The sequence below is a fragment of the Bubalus bubalis genome, chromosome 21 (assembly GCF_019923935.1).
Source record: "Bubalus bubalis isolate 160015118507 breed Murrah chromosome 21, NDDB_SH_1, whole genome shotgun sequence".
In the NCBI taxonomy this organism is placed as follows: Eukaryota; Metazoa; Chordata; class Mammalia; order Artiodactyla; family Bovidae; genus Bubalus; species Bubalus bubalis.
The window spans coordinates 31,842,726-31,864,418 of record NC_059177.1 but is presented as its reverse complement, the minus strand read 5'-3'; the positions used below and the strand labels follow the sequence as shown (position 1 = coordinate 31,864,418).

The 21,693-nt window shown below is 39.7% G+C and overlaps 1 long non-coding RNA gene across 1 annotated transcript in view; it reads left to right on the top strand.

The window, feature by feature from the left end:
* Window positions 1-20,747, top strand: part of LOC112581276 — a 78,582-nt gene extending 57,835 nt beyond the window's left edge. The window contains exon 3 of the long non-coding RNA XR_006547378.2: window positions 20,424-20,747. This is a non-coding gene — a long non-coding RNA (uncharacterized LOC112581276). The remainder of the gene's footprint in view (window positions 1-20,423) is intronic.
* The last annotated feature ends 946 nt before the right edge of the window (window positions 20,748-21,693 follow it).

Genomic DNA, 21,693 nt, shown 5'->3' with positions numbered 1-21,693 from the left:
TGCGTTCCCACTGCTGATAAACCAACTTACTGCTCTCAATCCTGAATAGCTCTCCAGGAAATTCTGTTCCATCTTTGGGACATGTTTGGGAATGAGATAAATGTCATATTATATATTGTTAACATATTATACATTAAAATTAATTTATATATTATACACATATAATGATACTTCTATATATTATGCATAACAGTGTCCAGTTCAGTTCAGTTCAGTCTTTCAGTCGTATCTGACTCTTTGTGACCCCGTGGACTGCAGCATGCCAGGCTTCTCTATCACCAACTCCTGAGGCTTACTCAAAGTCATGTCCATCAAGTCAGCGATACCATCCAACCATCTCATCCTCTGTTGTCCCCTTCTCCTCCCACCTTCAGGCTTTCCCAGGATCAGGGTCTTTTCTAGTGAGTCAGTTCTTTGCATCAGGTGGCCAAAGTATTGGAGCTTCATCAGCATCAGCCCTTCCAATGAATATTCAGGACTGATTTCCTTTAGGATGGACTGGTTGGATCTCTTTGCAGTCCAAGGGACTATCAAGAGTCTTCTCCAATGCCGCAGTTCAAAAGCATCATTTCTTTGGCACTCAACTGTCTTTATAATCCAACTCTCACATCCATACATGACTACTGGAAAAATCATACCTTTGACTAGACAGGCCTTTGTTGGCAAAGTAATGTCTCTGCTCTTTAATATGATCTCTAGGTTGATAACAGCTTTCCTTCCAAACAGTGTCCATGTCACTGTTAATTATAACATTGAAATTTTTAATGTGCATTGATTAGGATTGATTGAAGAAATTATGGTCCACTTACACAATGAAACACTATGATACAATTACAAATTATTATATGGAAATATATATTAATATGGAAAGATAAACATGAAATACTTTAAGATATAGACTAAGCTGTGAAATAGTATCTACTGCTGTTATTATAAGATCTCCAAGATGTATTAATTTTTAAAATATACAAAAGACCTAAAAGTGATATGTGTGTTTATATATACATATATATATATAACATGTGTATATGTATATGATTTATATATATATAATTTTGTACATATGTGTGCATATACATATATGTAAAAGAGTATACATAATGTGGCCCCATTTGTGATTACTCCATTTATGCCCTGATACCCAAAATAGTTTTATGTACATTTTTTATTTTTTTTTCATTGTCACATGTCACTTTATTGAGGAATTTGTGATGCTAAAGGATGTACATTTAGAATTGAATCAGTTCAGTTCAGTTCAGTTGCTCAGTCGTGTCCGACTCTTTGCGACCCCATGAATCGCAGCACGCCAGGCCTCCCTGTCCATCACCAACTCCCGGAGTTCACTCAAACTCACGTCCATCGAGTCGGGGATGCCATCCAGCCATCTCATCCTCTGGCGTCCCCTTCTCCTCCTGCCCCCAATCCCTCCCAGCATCAGAGTCTTTTCCAATGAGTCAACTCATTGCATGAGGTGGCCAAAGTACTGGAGTTTCAGCTTTAGCATCAGTCCTTCCAAAGAACACCCAAGACTGATCTCCTCTAGAATGGACTGGTTGGATCTCCTTGCAGTCCAAGGGACTCTCAAGAGTCTTCTCCAACACCACAGTTCAAAAGCATCAATTCTTTGGCACTCAGCTTTCTTCACAGTCCAACTCTCACATCCATACATGACCACTGGAAAAACCATAGCCTTGACTAGACGGACCTTTGTTGGCAAACTAATGTCTCTGCTTTTGAATATGCTATCTAGGTTGGTCATAACTTTCCTTCCAAGGAGTAATAGAGTAAAATTAATAACATACTCTGGATGGCTATATGCCAAAATATTAACATTGGTTTAGTTCGTGTCTTATAATTTTCTGTGTACAGTCCTTTTGTCTTCTTCAATAAGTTTATTCCTATATATTTAATTATTTTTGTTGTAATGGTGAATGGGGTTGATTTCTTAATTTATTTTTACAGAAATTATTTTTAAAGAATCTTAGATTTAGAAAATGCCTTCAAATGATCAGATTCAACTTCTTCATTTCATAGAAAAAAAAGTGACTAACTTAAGGCTTAAGTTCATTTCAAGCCAAGACCCAAACTCACCTTTGAGAACCATGTTCTTTTTCCTTTTCCACTTGGGACAAGTTTTCTAGGAAAAAATTTTTTAGTCATTCATGTATATAGATTTTTCTTAGGCCTGTCTCACAAAATCTTCAGACTTGTACTCAATATACTGAATTACAGCTTTGGCCTGATTGAGAATCAGTAACATGTAGATTTAAAGTTAAATATAAATGCAAGGTAATTTATGCTCACGTGGGCAATAGTGCCATAAGATAGGAGGAGTAAGAACAAAATAGAGGCCTCCCTCAGTATCTGTGGGGGATTGGTTCCAGAACTCTTGGGAAAACTACAATCTGAGGATGCTCAAGTCCCGTATATAAAATGACATAGTGTTTGCACATAACCTACACACACCCTCCTATTCATCTCTAGATTACTTATAATATCTAATAATCACAAATGCTATGTAAATACAATGTAAATGCAAAATAAATAGTTGTCCATTTGTGGCAAATTCAAGTTTTGCTTTTTGGAATTTTCTGTAAAAATACTTTTGGTCCCCGGTTGGTTGAATCTGAGGATTTGGAGCTCACAGATATGGAGGGTTGACTATTACCATGAAGTGTAGGAGGACTTCATGGAAAGGCAAGGTGAGAAGAGCTTTCCCCCGCCCCCTGCCCCATACACAGGATACACTCTCAACAAGCATCAAAGGCATTGACAGAGAAAATAATGATCACCATCAGGGCCACTGTGTACATCTCTGCAGGTTGCACTCTTTACATCTAGAATTAAGGAGACCATTACATTAGAGACTTACGAGACATTATGTGATTGATGCCTCCCTGAAGATGTACAGTGTCCATTCTGTACTTTGGGACCAGTGAACACATCAGGAGAGGACCTTGAGATTACCATTTTAGGACAAATAGATTTCTTTGTGATTTATTATCTCTGCTGTGCTAATAGTGAAAAAATTTTTTATAATATCTGCAGTGAATGTATTTGAGAGAAGATTAAAATAAACACCAATTAAGGATATTCAGATTTCTCTCTAAAATAAAAGAAGCTGTCTTTTTTGAAAAAAAATTCAGTGAACCTTCAGTGTACTCTTAGGCATATCAAGTTTATTTCTGTTGAAATTAATCAGATTTTCTCAAAGCATTTCCTGGGAAATATGAAACCACTTATACCCACACTGATGAAAATGTTTTTCCCACATTGGTCAATATGAATCAGCTTATTCTTTCACTTCATTGCTTAAGATAATTACTTGTGTTTGTGAAGAATGCCTCCCTTACCTAGAAATTTCCAAGGCAGAATTTTAAACTGAGTATGATACAATTACCCTCCAGTTTGATGCAGAACTTTAGGAGTAAAGTTTGAATTTAAGAAGCCAGAATGCAGTATTTATTTTTAAATAAAAAGGGAAGTTCTTCCTCTTCCTGTTTTGCTTTCCTTTTCCTCTTGCTCTTCTTTCCTTTTCCTTTCCTCCCTGGCTTGAAGTCAGCATGGTGGCTGAGCAAATAAATAGACAAGTATACTGAGGATAATGGTAGCCAAATTTCTCACTGCCAGAGAAGATATTGACAAATGCAGAAGAAAGAAGGTTAGAAAGAACCCAGTGGTGTTGGTTTAGAACTGAAGATAGCAGTATACACTTGTGATTTTATAATATATTTGTATGCACAGAGGGATATAAATATGTTTAAATGTATGTGTGTATACACATATGTGTATGTGTATATATACATATATTTTCTAGTTCTGTCTATTGAGAGCCAAAAAGCAGTGACACCCTAGGAGCAGTGAGTACACTGAGTATTCAGATCTTGGTACTTAAATATCCTCCTTTCTAAAATGAACCGGTGCGTCTTGGACAAATAGCCTATTCCAAGGTTTGGAGACAGGAAATGTTTAAGATGAACCTGAAATATCTTACTGTGTCTGTAGGTAAGAATATACAAGAGCCAGCTTGAAGGAGATCCCACATAGCAAATAGGGGCATTTTGAGCATGAAAATAAAGATGGTACCAAATTATCAGTGCAAATCCATTGAATAAATTGGAAATCTATGACACAATACTGAGTACTTCTTCTTCTTCTTCTTCCTTCTTCCTTCTTCCTTCTTCCTTCTTCTTCTTCTTCCTTCTTCCTTCTTCCTCCTCCTTCTTCTTCCTCCTTCTTCTTCTTCCTTCTTCGTCGCTTCAGTCGTGTCCGACTCTGTGCGACCCCATAGACGGCAGCCCACCAGGCTCTGCCGTCCCTAGGATTCTCCAGGCAGGAACACTGGAGTGAATTGCCATTTCCTTCTCCAATGCATGCAAGTGAAAAGTGAAAGTGAAGTTGCTCAGTCGTGTCCGACTCTAGCGATCTCATGGACTGCAGCCTACCGGGCTCCTCCATCCATGGGATTTTCCAGGCAAAACTACTGGAGTGGGGTGCCATTGCCTTCTCCGCAATACTGACATAAAAAATAGTAAATAATGAGGGAATAGAGGTGGGAATTCAGGTGGGAGTCTTTAATGGATGCTAATGATGGTGAGTGCAGATTTGGTAAGAAATAAGATTTGGGTGTAGTTACAAAATACTAGTCAATTAACAAAGAGGAATGAATGAACTTAAGGTATAAAAACTATAGATACCAATTTGATCAGGTAATCAAGGTTAATATCATCAGTGAGGGGACAGATCATGATGCAATCCCTTTTGTAATGCACAGAAAAGAACATTGTTTCTGGGGTACTCCTGACAAGAATGCACAAACAGGGCTTGATCATGAGAAAAGTGGACCCAGATTGAAAGTCATTCTGCAGAATGAAAAGTCTGCTATACTTTTATACGTCTAAGTATAACTGACGTACAGTACAGGAAAACACTGCTCCAAATTGGAGGAGTCTGAAGTGACGACTAAATGATAATTAAATGCAAAGCATATTCTCAGACCAGAAGGCAAAGAAACATTATTGTGAAGCTGACAAATTTGAAAGGGATCTGTACATTGAATCTGTGCTGTGCTGATTGGGAACTTTAGATGCTGATTCTGTAAGAGGATGTCCCTGTTTTTGGAAACACACTAGACTGTTTAGGGATAATGGAATATCATGTCTATCATTATCATGACTAATGGTAGTGGGGATATGTATAAAGAATATGGATGATGGAGTAGTAACAATTAAGGAATCCAAGAAAAGGAAATTCAGGACATTTTTTGTATTTTTTTTAAAGTTTTCAAGTATCTTTTAAAAAATATCATTTTTAAAAAGCTTAAATAAATAGGGGAAACAGAGCAGTTAAAGAAATGGTAAAATAAATAACACTGTTACTTTTCTTTTATTTAGTACCAAGCACTATATATACCTTTAAGGTACATACCTTTAGAATAATAATCTAGGCAGATATTACTGTGGCTTCTTTAAAGAGGAAATAACAGAGACTGAGAGAGATTAAGTTATTTGCTTAAAGCCACTCTGCTACTTAGGTGGTGGTTTCTGTTTAGTCACTAAATTGTGTTTGACTCTTTGTAACCCCTTGGACTATACCTGCCAGGCTCCTCTGTCCTTGGGATTTCCCAAGCAAGCATACTGGAGTGGGTTACCATTCCTTCTCCAGGGGATCTTCATGACCCAGGGATCGAACCTGAGTCTCCTGCATTGCAAAGTGGATTCTTTATCATTGAGTCACCTGGGAAGCCCCTTAGATGCAGAGATCATATTCAAACCCTGATCCCTAAGCTTCCAGTCTCATTCTCTTTGCTGTGCTGCCTCTGCGTGGAATGATCACGAATGGTATTATGCTACTACCCTTATTATTAAGCACTTCCTATGAGCTAGATGCTGTGCTATGTGCTCTCTCAAACTTTATGATCTTGATCTTTACACTTAGTTCAGTGATACCCAGATAAGTTTGATTGACAGAGTTGAAGAGAGTGGATGCTGATATTTGGGACCCAGTGCTATTTCACTTTAAAGCTCCTGCTCTTACACCAAGAAAAGAGAAATTTTTTGTCAAATAGTCATCGTGGAAAAGACATAGAGGGAGCTTATTTCAAGTTTAGACTGTGGGCTTTCCAACTGTGCTAATCCTAAAATACCTTGATTAGCATTTGACAATTACTCAGGCCAGACTTGTTTGTATCATATGCCCTAGGATACATTTCTAAGGGCCCACAAAAATGTTACTTATTTTAAAATAAGAATTAAAAATGAATGTACACTGCAAATCAACTATACTTCAATAAAAAAGGAAAAAATATAAACTCATAAAAAAATGAATGTAGCCCAGTGTGGCTATATTGGCCTTAATACCAGTGTAGTGATAAGACAGATTTTTTTTAATTGGAGGATAATTGCTTTACAATGTTACGTTGGTTTCTGCCATACAACAATATGAATAAGCCATAAATGTACATATGTCTCCTCTCTCTTGAAACTCCCTTGTACCCCGTCACCCCTCTAGGTTGTCACGGAGCACTGGGTACACAGAATTTTTAATGTCTTTTTAAGAAGGAAGGAGCTCAGGAAGCAAAAATGCCTAGGGTCCATGAGCAATCACAATGCAAGTGTATTAAAAAAAAAAAAAAAAAAAAAAACAGAGCCAAAATGAATATGTGCCTTGTTCAGGACACGTTCGAGCAACACTTAGCAAACTGACAACTAAATTGTGGTTGCGCTCACTCAGGACAGATCGTATTAAGATCTACTGCAAGAGGCAAACTGTGTTGTACGGACTTCACGAAGTTGAGAATGATTAGTCACACAGTGGGAAAAAAAACCAGTTCACAGGGAGAAGATATTAAAGCCGTATCTCAACCTAACAACAAGAGAAAGGCAATAAAGGACTTGGATTTGGCAAATGTCCTTTGATTGTGTTTTTGGTGTCACTAGCTATTCTCCTACAGCTCTTTTAGCCTTTGCATTTAACAATATCCTGTTGAGGTCAAAATTTTATGTGGTTCCCCTGGCCAGCATCTGAATGGCCACATGAAAGGCGGGGAATGAGGATTTCCCTTTTTAATTATGCGGTGTTCTCTGTCAGAGTCCATTTTAGTTTATTTATATTCCTTCAGCCAAATTGTTTTAAGCCAAAAGGGAAGTTGGGCTTCCCTGGTGGCTCAGCAGGTAAAGAATTTGGCTGCAGTGCAGGAGACACAGGAGATGTGAGTTTGATCCCTGGGTCGGAAAGATCCCCTGGAGGAACAAATGGCAATCCACTTCAATATTCCTGCCCAGAAAATGCCATGGACAGAGGAGCCTGGCAGTCTACAGTCCCGAGGGTCGCAAGAGTCATACACGACTGAGCGACTACATGCGCATGCACTGAAGTTACTAAATCATGTGACTCAAAAGACCAAGGCCGGTCTTCTTGCAGGCATGGCTTGCTCAGGGCTTAAACAAAGTGACCGGGATCTAATTTCTCTCCATCTCTCAGCTTGGCCTAAATGTCCTCTCTGTGTTTCTTTCTTTCTCAGCCTGCATGAGATGGAAAGATAGGGACAGTAATTTCAAATGCAAAAGAGAAGAAAGATTTTTCCAACATTTCCATAAAATTCTTCAGTTCAGTTCAGTTGCTCAGTCATGCCCGACTCTCTGTGACCCCATGGATGCAGCATGCCAGGCTTCCCTGCCCATCACCAACTCCTGGAGCTTGCCCAAACTCATGTCCATTGACATCCATCCATCTCATCCTCTGTCATCCGTTTCTCCTCCTGCCTTCAGTCTTTCCCAGAATCAGAGTCTTTTCCCATAAGTCAGTTCTTTACAACAAGTGGCCAAAGTATTGGAGTTTCAGCTTCAGCATCAGTCCTTTTAATGAATATTCAGGACTTATTTCCTTTAGGATAGACTGATTGGATATCCTTGCCGTCCAAGTATCTCTCAAGAGTTTTCTCCAACACCAACAGTCCAAAAGCATGAATTCTTTGGTGCTCAGCTTTCTTTATAGGCCAACTCACACATCCATACATGACTACTGAAAAACCGTAGCTTTGACTAGACGGACCTTTGTTGGCAAAGTAATGTCTTTGCTTTTTAATATGCTCTCTAGGTTGGTCATAGCTTTTCTTTCAAGGAGCAAGTGTCTTAATTTCATGGCTGCAGTCACCATCTGCAGAGATTTTGGAGCCCCCCAAAATAAGGTCTCACTATTTCCATTGTTTCCCCATCTGTTTGCCATAAAGTGATGGGACCAGATGCCATGATCTTAGTTTTCTGAATGTTGAGTTTTAAGCCAACTTTTTCACTCTCCTCTTTCACTTTCATCAAGAGGCTCTTTAGTTCTTTTTTGCTTTCTGCCATAAGGGTGGTTTCATCTGTGTATCCGAGGTTATTGATATTTCTCCCAAAAATCTTGATTCCAGCTTGTGCTTTGTCCAGCCCAGCATTTTGCATGATGCACTCTGCATATAAGTTAAATAAGTAGGTTGGGTTAAAACTCAACATTCAGAAAACTAACATCATGGCATCTGGTCCCATCACTTCATGGCAAATAGATGGGGAAACAGTGACAGACTTTATTTTTTTGGGCTCCAAGAAGGCTGCACATGTAGGATCTGCAGCATGTGGAATCTTCCTGGATCAGGGCTCAAACCCATGTATCCTGCATTGGCAGGCAGATTCTTTACCACTGACCCACCAGGGAAGACTTGACATGCCCAGTTTTGATCTCTGTATCCAGTGCTCACTGTCTGAGTCCCAGGGTGAGACTGAGGGAGAAATGGATCCCTCAGCGAAAAATTGGGGTAAGTAAAAGGTAGCAACAAAACCAAAACACTGAGAAGTCTGTGTATGCCTGCAGAGCTCCCGGAAATATAAAAGGGGGTCTCTCTTTGTGTTGGGGACTCTAGTTCTAAAGTCAGAGTGCTTGGATCACTCCCTTACCTGTTGGGCAAATGATTGAACCATTCTGTTTCTTAGTTTCCTCATCTGTGAAATTAGGATAATACCAACATTTTCCTCACAATGATTTACATGAACCCATTTACATGAACCTGGCATCTAGTCAGCATTCCATAAAAGCTAAAGTAGATGGCTCTCATTTTTAACCCTGAGGCACAGCATGAAATTTGCCAACCACCACTGTAATTATTAAAATACATGGCCATGTCCTTCAATAATTACAAATTATTATTACTATACTCAATGTCAAAAGATATGATTGTTTAACAAATAAATAGTGACAGGGAAAAAGAAAACCATAGTATTTTTTAAAATTTAGACTTATTAACCAAATTTAACATGTAGATTACATTGAGATCCTGACTCAAAATTTTAAAATAATATTAATGTAATGGGACCACTGGAAATTTTAACATTGACAAGATATTTCATGGTATTAAGGAAATAGCCTTAATTTTACTATTGAGATAATGCCATTGTGATTATGTTTTTAAAAGTCCTTAATCATTTAGAGACAAATGCTGTGGTATTTATGAAATGGTAATGTTGTGTAGTATTTACTTTAAAATTATGACAAAGTAAATATTATAGAAGCTGGGTGGTGGAAACATGGGCATTCATTATTCTACCAAGTTTTATGTTTATTCAGAATAGTTCAGTATAAAAAGTTATAAAGAAAAGAGAGAGGTGCAAAGTCAGGGCCAAGAGGAACTCAAAGACCTAACTCCTTCATGCAGTTTCTTTACTTATAATTGAAGGAGTTATGGTAGATCAGTGCTTTTACAAACTTTAAAAATTTTGTAACAAAAAATACTTTTGTTCAAATGAGCTCTTTACAGAAGTTCGATATCTGAAACAAATATAAGGACAGCTGCATGGTTTGAAAGGGAAGACTAAAAGATAGCAGTGACCCTTCACCACCAGAGAGATATTCAGGGAGGGTGGTGTCATCATCCTCTCTGACGCCTATGAGATCCTGGTAACACAGGATAAAACCCAGTGAACTGCATGAAGATGGTGGTGATAATGATGACGCTATAAAAATCATTTATGGGGACTTCTCTGGTGGTCCAGTGGCTAAGACTACACACTTCAAATTCCCCATCCCTCATTGGGGAACTAAGATCCTGAATGCCTTGTGGCACAACCAAAAACTTAAAAAAAAAAACACAAAAAACCTGTTTTTGATTAAAATTTTTTTTAAAAAATATTTATTTACTTATTTGGCTGCACAGGAGTCTTAGTTGTGGCATGAAGGATCTTTAGTTGTGGCATGTGGGATCTAGTTCCCTGACCAGGGATTGAGCCTGGCCCCCCTCCATTGGGACCACCAGGGAAGTCCCTGATTAAAAAAAAATTTTTTTAATCAATCTTTAAAAGTAGTTTATGGAGTACTTACTAAATTAGGCACCATTAGGAGCATCATGGGAGAAGGCAATGGCACCCCACTCCAGTACTCTTGCCTGGAAAATCCCATGGACGGAGGAGCCTGGTGGGCTGCAGTCTGTTGGGTCGCGAAGAGTTGGACACGACTGAGTGACTTCACTGCCACTTTTCACTTTCATGCATTGGAGAAGGAAATGGCAACCCACTCCAGTGTTCTTGCCTGGAGAATCCCAGGGATGAGGGAGCCTGGTGGGCTGCCGTCTATGGGGTCGCACAGAATCAGACACGACTGAAGTGACTTAGCAGCAGCAGCAGGAGCATCATGTGCATATTAATATCATTTACTCCTCACAGTGGCCCAAGAGGGAGATGGGATTTTCATCCCCATGTTGTAGGTGAACAAACTGAGGCCCAGTGAGAGTCTGTGTCCAGTATCATATCGCTGGCCACATAGAGCCACGGCCTCAACCTTGGTTCCCTGTCACACACTTGGTCACACAAGTCCTACCCCTGCCTCCCCAGCCGTTCTCCAGCAGTTTATATTTTCACTTTTTCGGGCTTATTTACTAGGTTAATTGCTCCACAAACATGGAAAAAGTACATGATGCTTTGTAAATAGTGTCGATTCTACTCCAATTTACAATAAATAGATAAAAACAGACCACCTCCCCTACAGTGCTTAGACTCCTATCACCTTCAAGGCAGGCTTTCAGGGGACCCATTGATCCAGACAGCAGGATCAATTATTTCTTCCTCCTCTTTTCATTAGACCATCACTCTGATGAGAATAAGCAAAGTAATTAAATAAACTCCAGCAGCTGTCAGATAGAAACCAGGAGACATCAAAGTCTCTCATGAATGTTACTAAATAGGTCCAAGAAGTTGCTTTATGCCAATATCATTCTGTTATTTCCCAAACATCATTGTTATTGAGCGTGAATGCAGGAAAATTGAATTAACTCAGACAAAACAGTCTTTATGTTATCCAGTATGTTAGCACATCTTTAAAATGTGTTTTGCCAAATGATAGCCTTCTCAGTGATGCTTTTTTGGGAGTGAGCTGGGGACTCAGGTCGACTTAAGGTCATGTGTCTCTTTCCCTGCGGCGCAGAGGTGACCATCATCGACACTTACTACGAGGGACAGCTGTCCACGACTGATCTGGCTTAATCTCCTTTTCTTCCAGATGTTTGTGCAGATGTATCCACTCACAGCTGGGCAGCCTTCTGCCTTCACTCAAGGTTTCAAAACTGAAATCTCAAAGTAACCCTTGGTTCCCCCAGCAGGTTTCCAACCAAGAGAACCACAAGATATAAAAGTAGACCTCGCTAGTCTCTAGTCCTCTCTCTTTTTTAGAGATCCTACTGTCCCATCTCAAAATTTCTTTTTTTTTCCCTTCTCTACTCACCTGAGAACTAATTAGATATTCATTTAAACCATTTCATTCCCCCACCCCCTTTTTTAAAAACTAGATAACTTTGTCCAGGAGCTTTCTGAACTCAGACCTATTCCATCCCACCACTTTAAAACTTAGCACAATGTCCTGATATCACTTGCTTAACATTTATTTCACCCATAGATACTTAAAAAACTGTTTAGGCCCTTAATAAAGATGTGGTTGGCTCTTCTTCAGCATCTGTAAAGAGTTAAAGATACTACTGAAAACTGCTCAAGGCATTTTGTTATTTATACCTTTTATGTCTATATTTGGTTATTTATACACAGAATTTTAGTAAAGACAACTGATATTCAAAAGTTATCTATAAAAGGAATTGTTATACTAAATCTGCCTTTTCTGGGATGCAAAAATATTAAGTAGAATCAGAAGAAAATCAGCATGTCGAATGGAGTTTTGAAACATCGTCAGTTATTCTTACTGCATTACACAGAGTGAAATTTGCTCAGTTGTATCTGACTCTGCAATCAGATTCTCCAGACCAGAATACTGGAGTGGGTAGCCTTTCCTTTCTCCAGGGGATCTTCCCAACCCATGGATTGAACCCAGGTCTCCTGCATTGCAGGAGGATTCTTTACCAGCTGAGCCACAATGGAAACCCAAGAATACTGGAGTGGGTAGCATTTCCTTTCTCCAGCCCAGGAATCGATCTTCCCAACCCAGGAATCGAACCGGGGTCTCCTGCATTGCAGGTGGATTCTTTACTAACTGAGCTATCAGGGAAGCCTGACACATTACACAATGTCCATACATATTTACTGAGGACCTTCATGTACCTGGCACTGTCCTAGCCATCTTGTGGGAATAAGGTGGGCAGAGGGAAAGGACAATCTCTATTTGCAATAATTTGATAATGATGTTACGGAAATCTAAGGGCTTGTCTTTGTTATATAAAACAGAGATTTTATGTGTATTAGGTACAGAAGCTGCCGCTCAATGTCAGCCTGGACCAGTGATTCCCAGACATTTGTGTCTTTGGAGCAGTTATGACACTTTCCATATTTGGGGGCTTATATGAGGTTGTCAAGATGTTAAACATACAAATCCATGCTATTTATTATGATCATTATTTCATAAAAGTAAGGACATCTTAGTATTAAAAATAAAGGGGTAAAGGACAAGGCTTTCAAAAGATTAAATTTAGACTTTTGGAAAATTCATCAGGTTCTGTTTTTTATTTTAATTCAATTCACTGAGAGTTAACAGAAATCTGCTCCCAGTTGCCAACTGGAAACCAGTGGTGTGTCTTTGTGAGGGCTCTCAGCGCATGAAGTGCTTATTTGTATTATGTCTGGGGGAGACAGTGGGTGACTTGGCAGCTGTAGGGATATTAATCAAGATTTAGCACACTCTGGAGCCCTCTGTCTGCTCCCTGGAGCTAGTTTCCTAGCAAACATCAGGGCTCTTTGCCTCTGGCTTCTGGAAAATGAGGACGCATTGCAGGAAGGAGGTGCAGTTGGCTGTCACCTGCCATTGGCACTGTAGGAAGTGTGCTGGGTGTGGAGAGGAAATGGTGTGAATCGCAGGAAGGTATAAATCCTGATAATGCCCTAGGGTGGCTATTGAGCGCCAGGCTTCCCTGCACATTGGCACAACCTTCACTTGTCTTCCTGGGCTGGGGATTAGCCAGAAAGAGGCAGTAAGACCCCAAATGCTACCCAAGTATAAGCCGATATGCCGTGTCTCACTCTAGTATTATTTGGACTGGCTTAGATCCTGAGGTGGCCGGGTTGACTGTGGTGTGATGTGGTCCAGGGTGAGGAGCCAAGATGCCAGTAAGCTTTCTGTATGTTTGCTAGACTTTTTGGAAGTCTCCAGATTTAGAGTTTTTTCATACAACTGTTATACCTCAAAGTCAGGATCCACCAGGATAACAGACCCACCATTTTCCACATCAGGAAATGGGGTTATTCTTTCTGCATTATTTTTTAGTGCTGAACAGGAACTGAGAGGACGTCCCAGAATGGAGGCTGCCATGGATGTACATGAGCGAGCACATGGATGTAGAAAGCAGGGGGCCGTCCAACAGATATAGAATGTGGGCACATAGAGCATTGCAAGTGTTCTGGCAGCCCACTCTAAACAAAGTAAGACGGACCAGGGTGAAAATAATCCCAGTAACATATTAATGAGTGATAGTATGTTATCTAACGCAGAGAAACAGGGTGAAACTAATTTTAACAGTTTTAATAGTGTATTATTTAACCCAGTGCATCAAAATATTATCATTTTATCATGTAATCAACATGAAAAACTATTGAGATATTTTATATTCTCTCTTTTTTTGTGTGCGGAGTCTTTGAAAGCCAGCATGTAGTTTACACAGCACAACTCAATTCAGACAAGCCACGTTTCCGTGCTCAAGAGTCACATATGGTTGGTTAGTGGTTGCCGTGAGCAGTACAGGTCTAGGCATCAAAAACAACTTGTTATTTTTTACTTCAAAAACTTGTATTTTCCCTTCACTATCAAAGAGAAACGATTTCAAAATATAAAGTTTTAAAAAATAAATTGACATGACAGTATTGACTATTGGCTTTTATTTTTAATATGTGAAAAATGCATAGAAAAAGATTGGAAAACTAAACAGCTAAAGTGAAAGCCATGGCTGCCTATTGGAAGTCTGATTAAAATAAATTTGTTCTATTTAATTTTTATTCTTGATTTCCTATATTTTCTTTTTTCTATAATGAATATGATACAAATATCAATGGAGCTATAATAGGTATTATTTATTCAATCAAAGAATCTGAAACAAATGACAGTGTGGATGACAGTGTTTCTGAATGATGATTAGACTAGGTGTTTAGTGGAGTGTTCACTATACATACACCATTTTAAAATTTTTTCTCTAGTACTGTACAGAAATTAGAATGTTTGTAAAATCATTAGAGAAAAATTTGGAAAATGTAAGTAAACGAAAAAGAGTTAATGTCTTAGAGAGAGAGAGAGAGAGAGAGAGAGAGATATAATATATCTTTATTTGTAAATAAAAACAGAATCATATACGTTTAATTCTGATTATTTTTTCACTCTATTCTTTCATGGTAGTACTTGGTTGGAAATTGGCACTTTCTGTAAATCCAGCTTCATGTTAACAGCTTCTTAGGAGAGTTTCACATGGCAGAGGCAGTTTTACAGCAGAGTTTCAGGGCTGGATTTTATATTTGTACTGCACCGGTTCAAATCCCAATCTTGCCACTTTCCAGATTCATAAGCATAGGAAACTGACATATGTACCTAAGCTGGTGTGTTGCTGCTGTTTTTTTGATCTGTAAGATAGGGAAAATAAATGTTTATAATGTACTACAACAGACTGGTTCCAAATAGGAAAAGGAGTACGTCAAGGCTGTGTATTGTCACCCTGCTTGTTTAACTTATATGCAGAGTACATCATGAAAAACGCTGGGCTGGAGGAAGCACAAGCTGGAATCAAGATTGCCGGGAGAAATATCAATAACCTCAGATATGCAGATGACACCACCCTTATGGCAGAAAGTGAAGAGGAACTAAAAAGCCTCTCGATGAAAGTGAAAAAGGAGAGTGGAAAAGTTGGCTTAAAGCTCAACATTGAGAAAACGAAGATCATGGCATCCGGTCCCATCACTTCATGGGAAATAGATGGGGAAACAGTGGAAACAGTGGCTGACTTTATTTTCTGGGGCTCCAAAATCACTGCAGATGGTGATTGCACCCATGAAATTAAAAGACGCTTACTCCTTGGAAGGAAAGTTATGACCAACCTAGATAGCATATTGAAAAGCAGAGACATGACTTTGCCAACAAAGATCTGTCTAGTCAAGGCTATGGTATGGATGTGAGAGTTGGACTATAAAGAAAGCCGAGGGCCAAAGAAATGATGCTTTTGAACTGTGGTGTTGGAGAAGACTCTTGAGAGTCCCTTGGACTGCAAGGAGATCCAACCAGTCCATCCTAAAGCAGATCACTCCTGGGTGTTCATTGGAAGGACTGATGTTGAAGCTGAAACTCCAATACTTTGGCCACCTCATGTGAAGAGCTGACTCCTTATAAAAGACCCTGATGCTGGGAAAGATTGAGGGCAGGAGGAGAAGGGGACTACAGAGGATGAGATGGTTGGATGGCATCACCAACTCAGTGAACATGGGTTTGGGTGGACTCCGGGAGTTGGTGATGGACAGGGAGGCCTGGCGTGCTGTGGTTCATGGGGTCACAGGAAGTCGGGCATGACTGAGCAACTGAACTGAACTGAACTGAATATACTTTGAGTAGCATCTGGCACATGGTAAGCTCTATGTAAGTGGTAAGTAATCATAAAATTAGTTCTTTGTTAAGCTGAATCTGTTTTGCTTCAAATCAACTTCTTATCATCATAACATAAATAACCCAATAGTCAACTTTTTGACCTTTTGAGGAAGGTACAGAGCATAATCTCAGCACATTTTGCATCATATATTTCATCTACTTCATGGGGACATTTGTTTCAAATTTTGAATTCTTTCTCTTTCTCCTGTTACCTAAACTTCTTCTATGTGCAGTCAGGCAGGCCATACCCATGACTATTACCAGCATTTATCAAAATATGTCCCGTGTAACACTAGTTCTGGTGAATATCAAGAGGAAATTCTGAAAAGAGAAGAAGTGGATATTCCACATTAGACTTGGAAAATTCTTGACTAAATCCATGTTGTGCTTAGTTGCTCAGTTGTGTCTGACTTTTTGTGACCCTATGGACTGTAGCCCACCAGGCTCCTCTGTCTATGGGGGGATTCTCCAGGCAATAATACTATAGTGGGTTGCCATGTCCTCCTCCAGGGGATCTTCCCACCCCAGGGATCCAACCCAGGTCTCCTGCACTGCAGGTGGATTCTTTACTGTCTGAGCCACCAGGAAAGCCCAAGAATACTGGAGTGGGTAGCCTGTCCCTTTACCAGAGGATCTTCCTGACCCAGGAATTGAAACGGGGTCTCCTGCATTGCAGACAGATTCTTTACCAGCTGAGCTACCAGGGAAGTCCATAAACCCATGTTACAAGGTATATTTTGCCAGGCTAAACTTTAACATGCTTATTATGTGCATTGGGAATCTCCAACAAAGACTATGTAACATGAAGTGTTTTTGCCTTCTTTACTGAGATCTTTGGGGACATTTCTCTGCCCAACATAATTGGGGAAACATTATTACCACTATTACTGACTCAGTGTTAAAGAATCTGCCTTCAATGCAAGAGCTACAGGAGATGCGGATTCAGTCTGTAAGTGAGGAATCTGCCATTTCCCTTGTAGTAGGAAATGGCAACCTACTCCAGTATTCTTGCCTGGGAAATCCCATGGACAGAGGAGCCCGGCAGGCTATAATGCATGGATTGTAAAGAGTCGGACACCTGAAGCAACTTAGCATGTAGGCATTCTGTACTTTGAATAACAATTTCCATTGCATAAGGCTTTGAAAAGGGAGAGCTTATGTTATCTGAAGTCCTGATGGGTTTGGGCTTAAGCAGAAAGTATTTTAGTTCATTTGTTTCCATGTTTGTTTTGGGATGATCTTTTCTAGTAATACTGCTCTCCTCCCTCGAATACCAGTGAGTTTTATATTCGTTGGATGACATCTGGGTCTTCCTACCTGAGGATTGTGGAGTTCAGTTCAGTTCAGTTGCTCAGTCGTGTCCGATTCTTTGCAACCCCATGAATCGCAGCACGCCAGGCCTCCCTGTCCATCACCAACTCCCGGAGTTCACTCAGACTCACGTGCATCGAGTCGGTGATGCCATCAGAGATGCCATCTCATCCTCTGTCGTCCCCTTCTTCTCCTGCCCCCAATCCCTCCCAGCATCAGAGTCTTTTCCAGTGAGTCAACTCTTCCCATGAGGTGGCCAAAGTACTGGAGTTTCAGCTTCAGTATCATTCCTTCCAAAGAAATCCCAGGACTGATCTCCTTCAGAATGGACTGGTTGGATCTCCTTGCAGTCCAAGGGACTCTCAAGAGTCTTCTCCAACACCACAGTTCAAAAGCATCAATTCTCGGCACTCAGCCTTCTTCACAGTCCAACTCTCACATCCATACAGGATGACAGGAAAAACCATAGCCTTGACTAGACGAACCTTTGTTGTCAAAGTAATGTCTCTGCTTTTGAATATGCTATCTAGGTTGGTCATAACTTTCCTTTCAAGGAGTAAGCGTCTTTTAATTTCATGGCTGCACTCACCATCTGCAGTGATTTTGGAGCCCCAAAAAATAAAGTCTGACACTGTTTCCCCATCTATTTCCCATGAAGTGATGGGACTGGATGCCATGATCTTCGTTTTCTGAATGTTGAGCTTTAAGCCAACTTTTTCACTCTCCACTTTCATCAAAAGGCTTTTTAGTTCCTCTTCACTTTCTGCCATAAGGGTGGTGTCATCTGCATATCTGAGGTTATTGATATTTCTCCCGGCAATCTTGATTCCAGCTTGTGCTTCTTCCAGTCCAGCGTTTCTCATGATGTACTCTGCATAGAAGTTAAATAAGCAGGGTGACAATATACAGCCTTGACGTACTCCTTTTCCTATTTGGAACAAGTCCGTTGTTCCATGTCCAGTTCTAACTGTTGCTTCCTGACCTGCATACAGATTTCTCAAGAGGCAGATCAGGTGGTCTGGTATTCCCATCACTCAAGTATCACGAGATGCAGACAAAGCTAGGATGAAGCTACATGAACCCTCGGTGGTTTCCTCAACATTGGTGAAAGTATTAGTTTTTTATGCTGCATAACATATTGCCACAAATTTAGTGCCTTAAAACAACATACGTTATTACTTCACTATTTCTATGTTCACAACTCTGGGCATGGCTTAACTGCATTCTCTGCTTTGGTGCAATCCAGTGGTTGGCTGGGGCTGAAGTTTCAACAGAGGCTCAATTAGGGAAGAATTCTCTTCCAAGCTCATTCACAGAGTTGGCAGAATTTATTTCCATTTAGAAATCATGGCAGTTTGCTTCTTCAAGGCCAGCTCGAGGGAGAGGCTTTACCCTTTTTGTTAAGATAGATTCTTAATAAAGAAATATAATCACAGGAGTGACATCTCATCACTTCTGCTTTGCTCTGTTGGTTAGAAGTAAGTCAGAGGTCCTGGACTTGTTCAAGGCAAGGAAATTATACAAGGTGTGCACTTTGGGGGATCGTCTTAGGGTGAGTCCATCAGAGTACATTTCTAAAAATTTTAGGTATGCCTTTGTTTTCTTTGGTGAAGCCCAAATCTGATTAATTGATGGTTGCATTCTGGTTAATCCAGTTATTTTGTTGTTTCTATCAACTGATACATAATAGTTTTTATTCAAATTGTGTCCTCTTTCTGAATCTCTCTCATTTCTTCAATTAGATTTTAAAACTAAAAGGCAAGGATAGCATCTCTTAATACTATAAGTATGGATCTCACAGCTGGCTGTGGTAAGAGCTTGCTGCATGTATGAGTGAAGTTCAGTGAACCCATCCCTTCCTAGCTTGGTGATCTTGAGCAAATCACTTAATCACTGAATACCTCAATCTCTTTAAGTTTAAAATGAGGAGATGCTAGTTCATAGGGACATCCTGTCAAAGGGTGACTCAGACCCTATTACCCTCCTGCTTTATACCGTCAGTGTCTCCCCACACATGTAGAATGAAATTTACTTAGAATTCTTTAGCCTAGGTTTCCAGGCCCTTCATGGTCTGACCTCAGCCTCCCTCTCCGGCTCCATTTTCTGTCGCCCTTTCCCACTCAGTTTGCTGCATCCCATGAGCTTCTTCACAGTTCCTTAATTATACTCAGTCCCTTCCTGCCTCAGTGCCCTTGCATTTGCTGTTCTCAGCATGGATGTTCTTCTGTCAGATTGTTTCACCACTTTGAGCACCCAGGACTCAACCCCAAAGCCAACAACTCTCAAAGGCCCCGCCAGCCCACCTCCGTATCCACTATGCATTTCTTTTCCCACCTTAATTTTCTTTGTACTAATTATCACTTCTACAACCGGTATGTTATTTGTATACATCTTTATTGTTTGTCTCTGCTAACCAGCATGGAAGCTTCATAGAGGAAGGGCTTGGCTTTTTTCACCACTGTATCCTCAAATTCAGGTATACTTATTGAATAAAATAGTGTCATTTTTTATTGCAAAGCACAGTTACTGAGATATAATCTCAACCAGACAGAAAGAAAGGACACTGTGGAAAAAAAGTAGTAATAGTAAAATGTAATTTTCAGGTTAATTAAAACTGGAGTTCTAATCAGAACTGACAGACTGTAAATTCCAAATTCCTTTCTCCTAACCCTTGGTTATTATCTTTTTGTTTATTATTTCTTGGTGCCTATGGGAAAGAGAGATGTGTAGCAGCTTGCCTAGCTCCACATACCTATATACACATATATATATGTATATATATAATTTAGTGCTTGGTACACATTAATAATGAATTGAAAAAAATCTGATGATATTGTTATTAGAAATTCTTGAGGCAAAGAGATGGAACATTCCCATTAAAGCTATATTTTAAAAAAGTGTTCTTATTGAAGGAGATTCATTTATATTACCATAAGTTAATGTCACAGTTAATGGTATTTATTGAAATAAATTGAACCCATTATTTGGGCTATTTAGAGAAAGGATTCAAATAATTATTTTTAAATTTTTTTCAAAAGGATTGAAACAACTAATATCAGCTACCGTGCGTGTTTGTAAGGCATTGCCTACATTTTTGCATCCATTGGACATGGCTTTTAAGTGCAACTTTTGGCTACGTTGGAGGGAGAGCCGGGAGAAAACTGTCCCAACTCCTTGTCAGATACTGCCATCTGCTGGTAATTTTCTAACATGAAACTTTGGACTATACAAAACTATATTTCAGGACTCAAAATTCTTGTTATTCATATTAATGTAAAACCTGGGACCCAAATGAGTTATGCTTGAATATTGTGTGTGTGCTTGAATATTAAGGTAATATAAATAAAATGTTAAGCTACCAAGACAACTGCGTGGTTTCCCTATGAAAGAAATGCCAATCTCTGGTGTTTGTTTTTTTTTTTTTTTTTCCCATCTTAATAAAAAAATCATCATTATAATTTAAGCATCTTCATGGGGCTAAATCAGCAAATTAAAAGATTCCAGAGCCCCAGCCTCTCTACAGTTTCCTAGATTAGAGCTAAATTAGTTTAATTTTCTCAGTCAAGTGCCCATCACGGGGCTCCCTATTCGTTTCATGTGGAGATAATGAAAACTGACAAGTCTAAAATAAAAGGCTTGGTTTTGTTGAGCTAGATCCAGAGCCTGTTGGTAACTGTGGTCTTTAGGGTGTCCTAGGTTGCGTCTCCTCCTGGAGGTGTGTGTCCACGGTGTCTTAGCACTTCGCTAATGTTCAGACCACGGGAATCACGTCAATCAACAGCAAAGGCAGCTGGCCGCTCCTGATTGGGGTCCACAGACCAGCATTGATGAGACAAAGCCAGGACATGCCCCGTGGCCAAGCGGACTGTCCCGCCGTGAGGTGTACCCCAGTCAAAAGGGCTCCCACTTTCAGATCTTTCCTGAGTTAGAAGAACTTGGGCCAAGGTTAATGAAGTTGGACTAATATTTGTTATGCTCTCCCTTATGCTGTCTAGGTTAATCTGAATGTGCTTGGGTTTCAATTGACTGACACTTCTTGGGAAATTACATAGTATTGCCCTCTTGGAAGCAGACTTTGGGGTTAAACAGATATGCATCTCCACACACCTAGAGCCTTCATGTTTAGGTAACTTCAGGCAAGTTACTGCTGCTGGTGGTTCTCTGAGCCTGAATCTCCTAGTCAAGATTTCTTAAGTTGTTGCATAACTTTATATTTGGACCTATCGGGTTCCATGTACACCCTTGAAAGTATATACATTGTGTGTGTGTATGTGATTGTGCTTCATCTGATTATATACATTTTTGTTC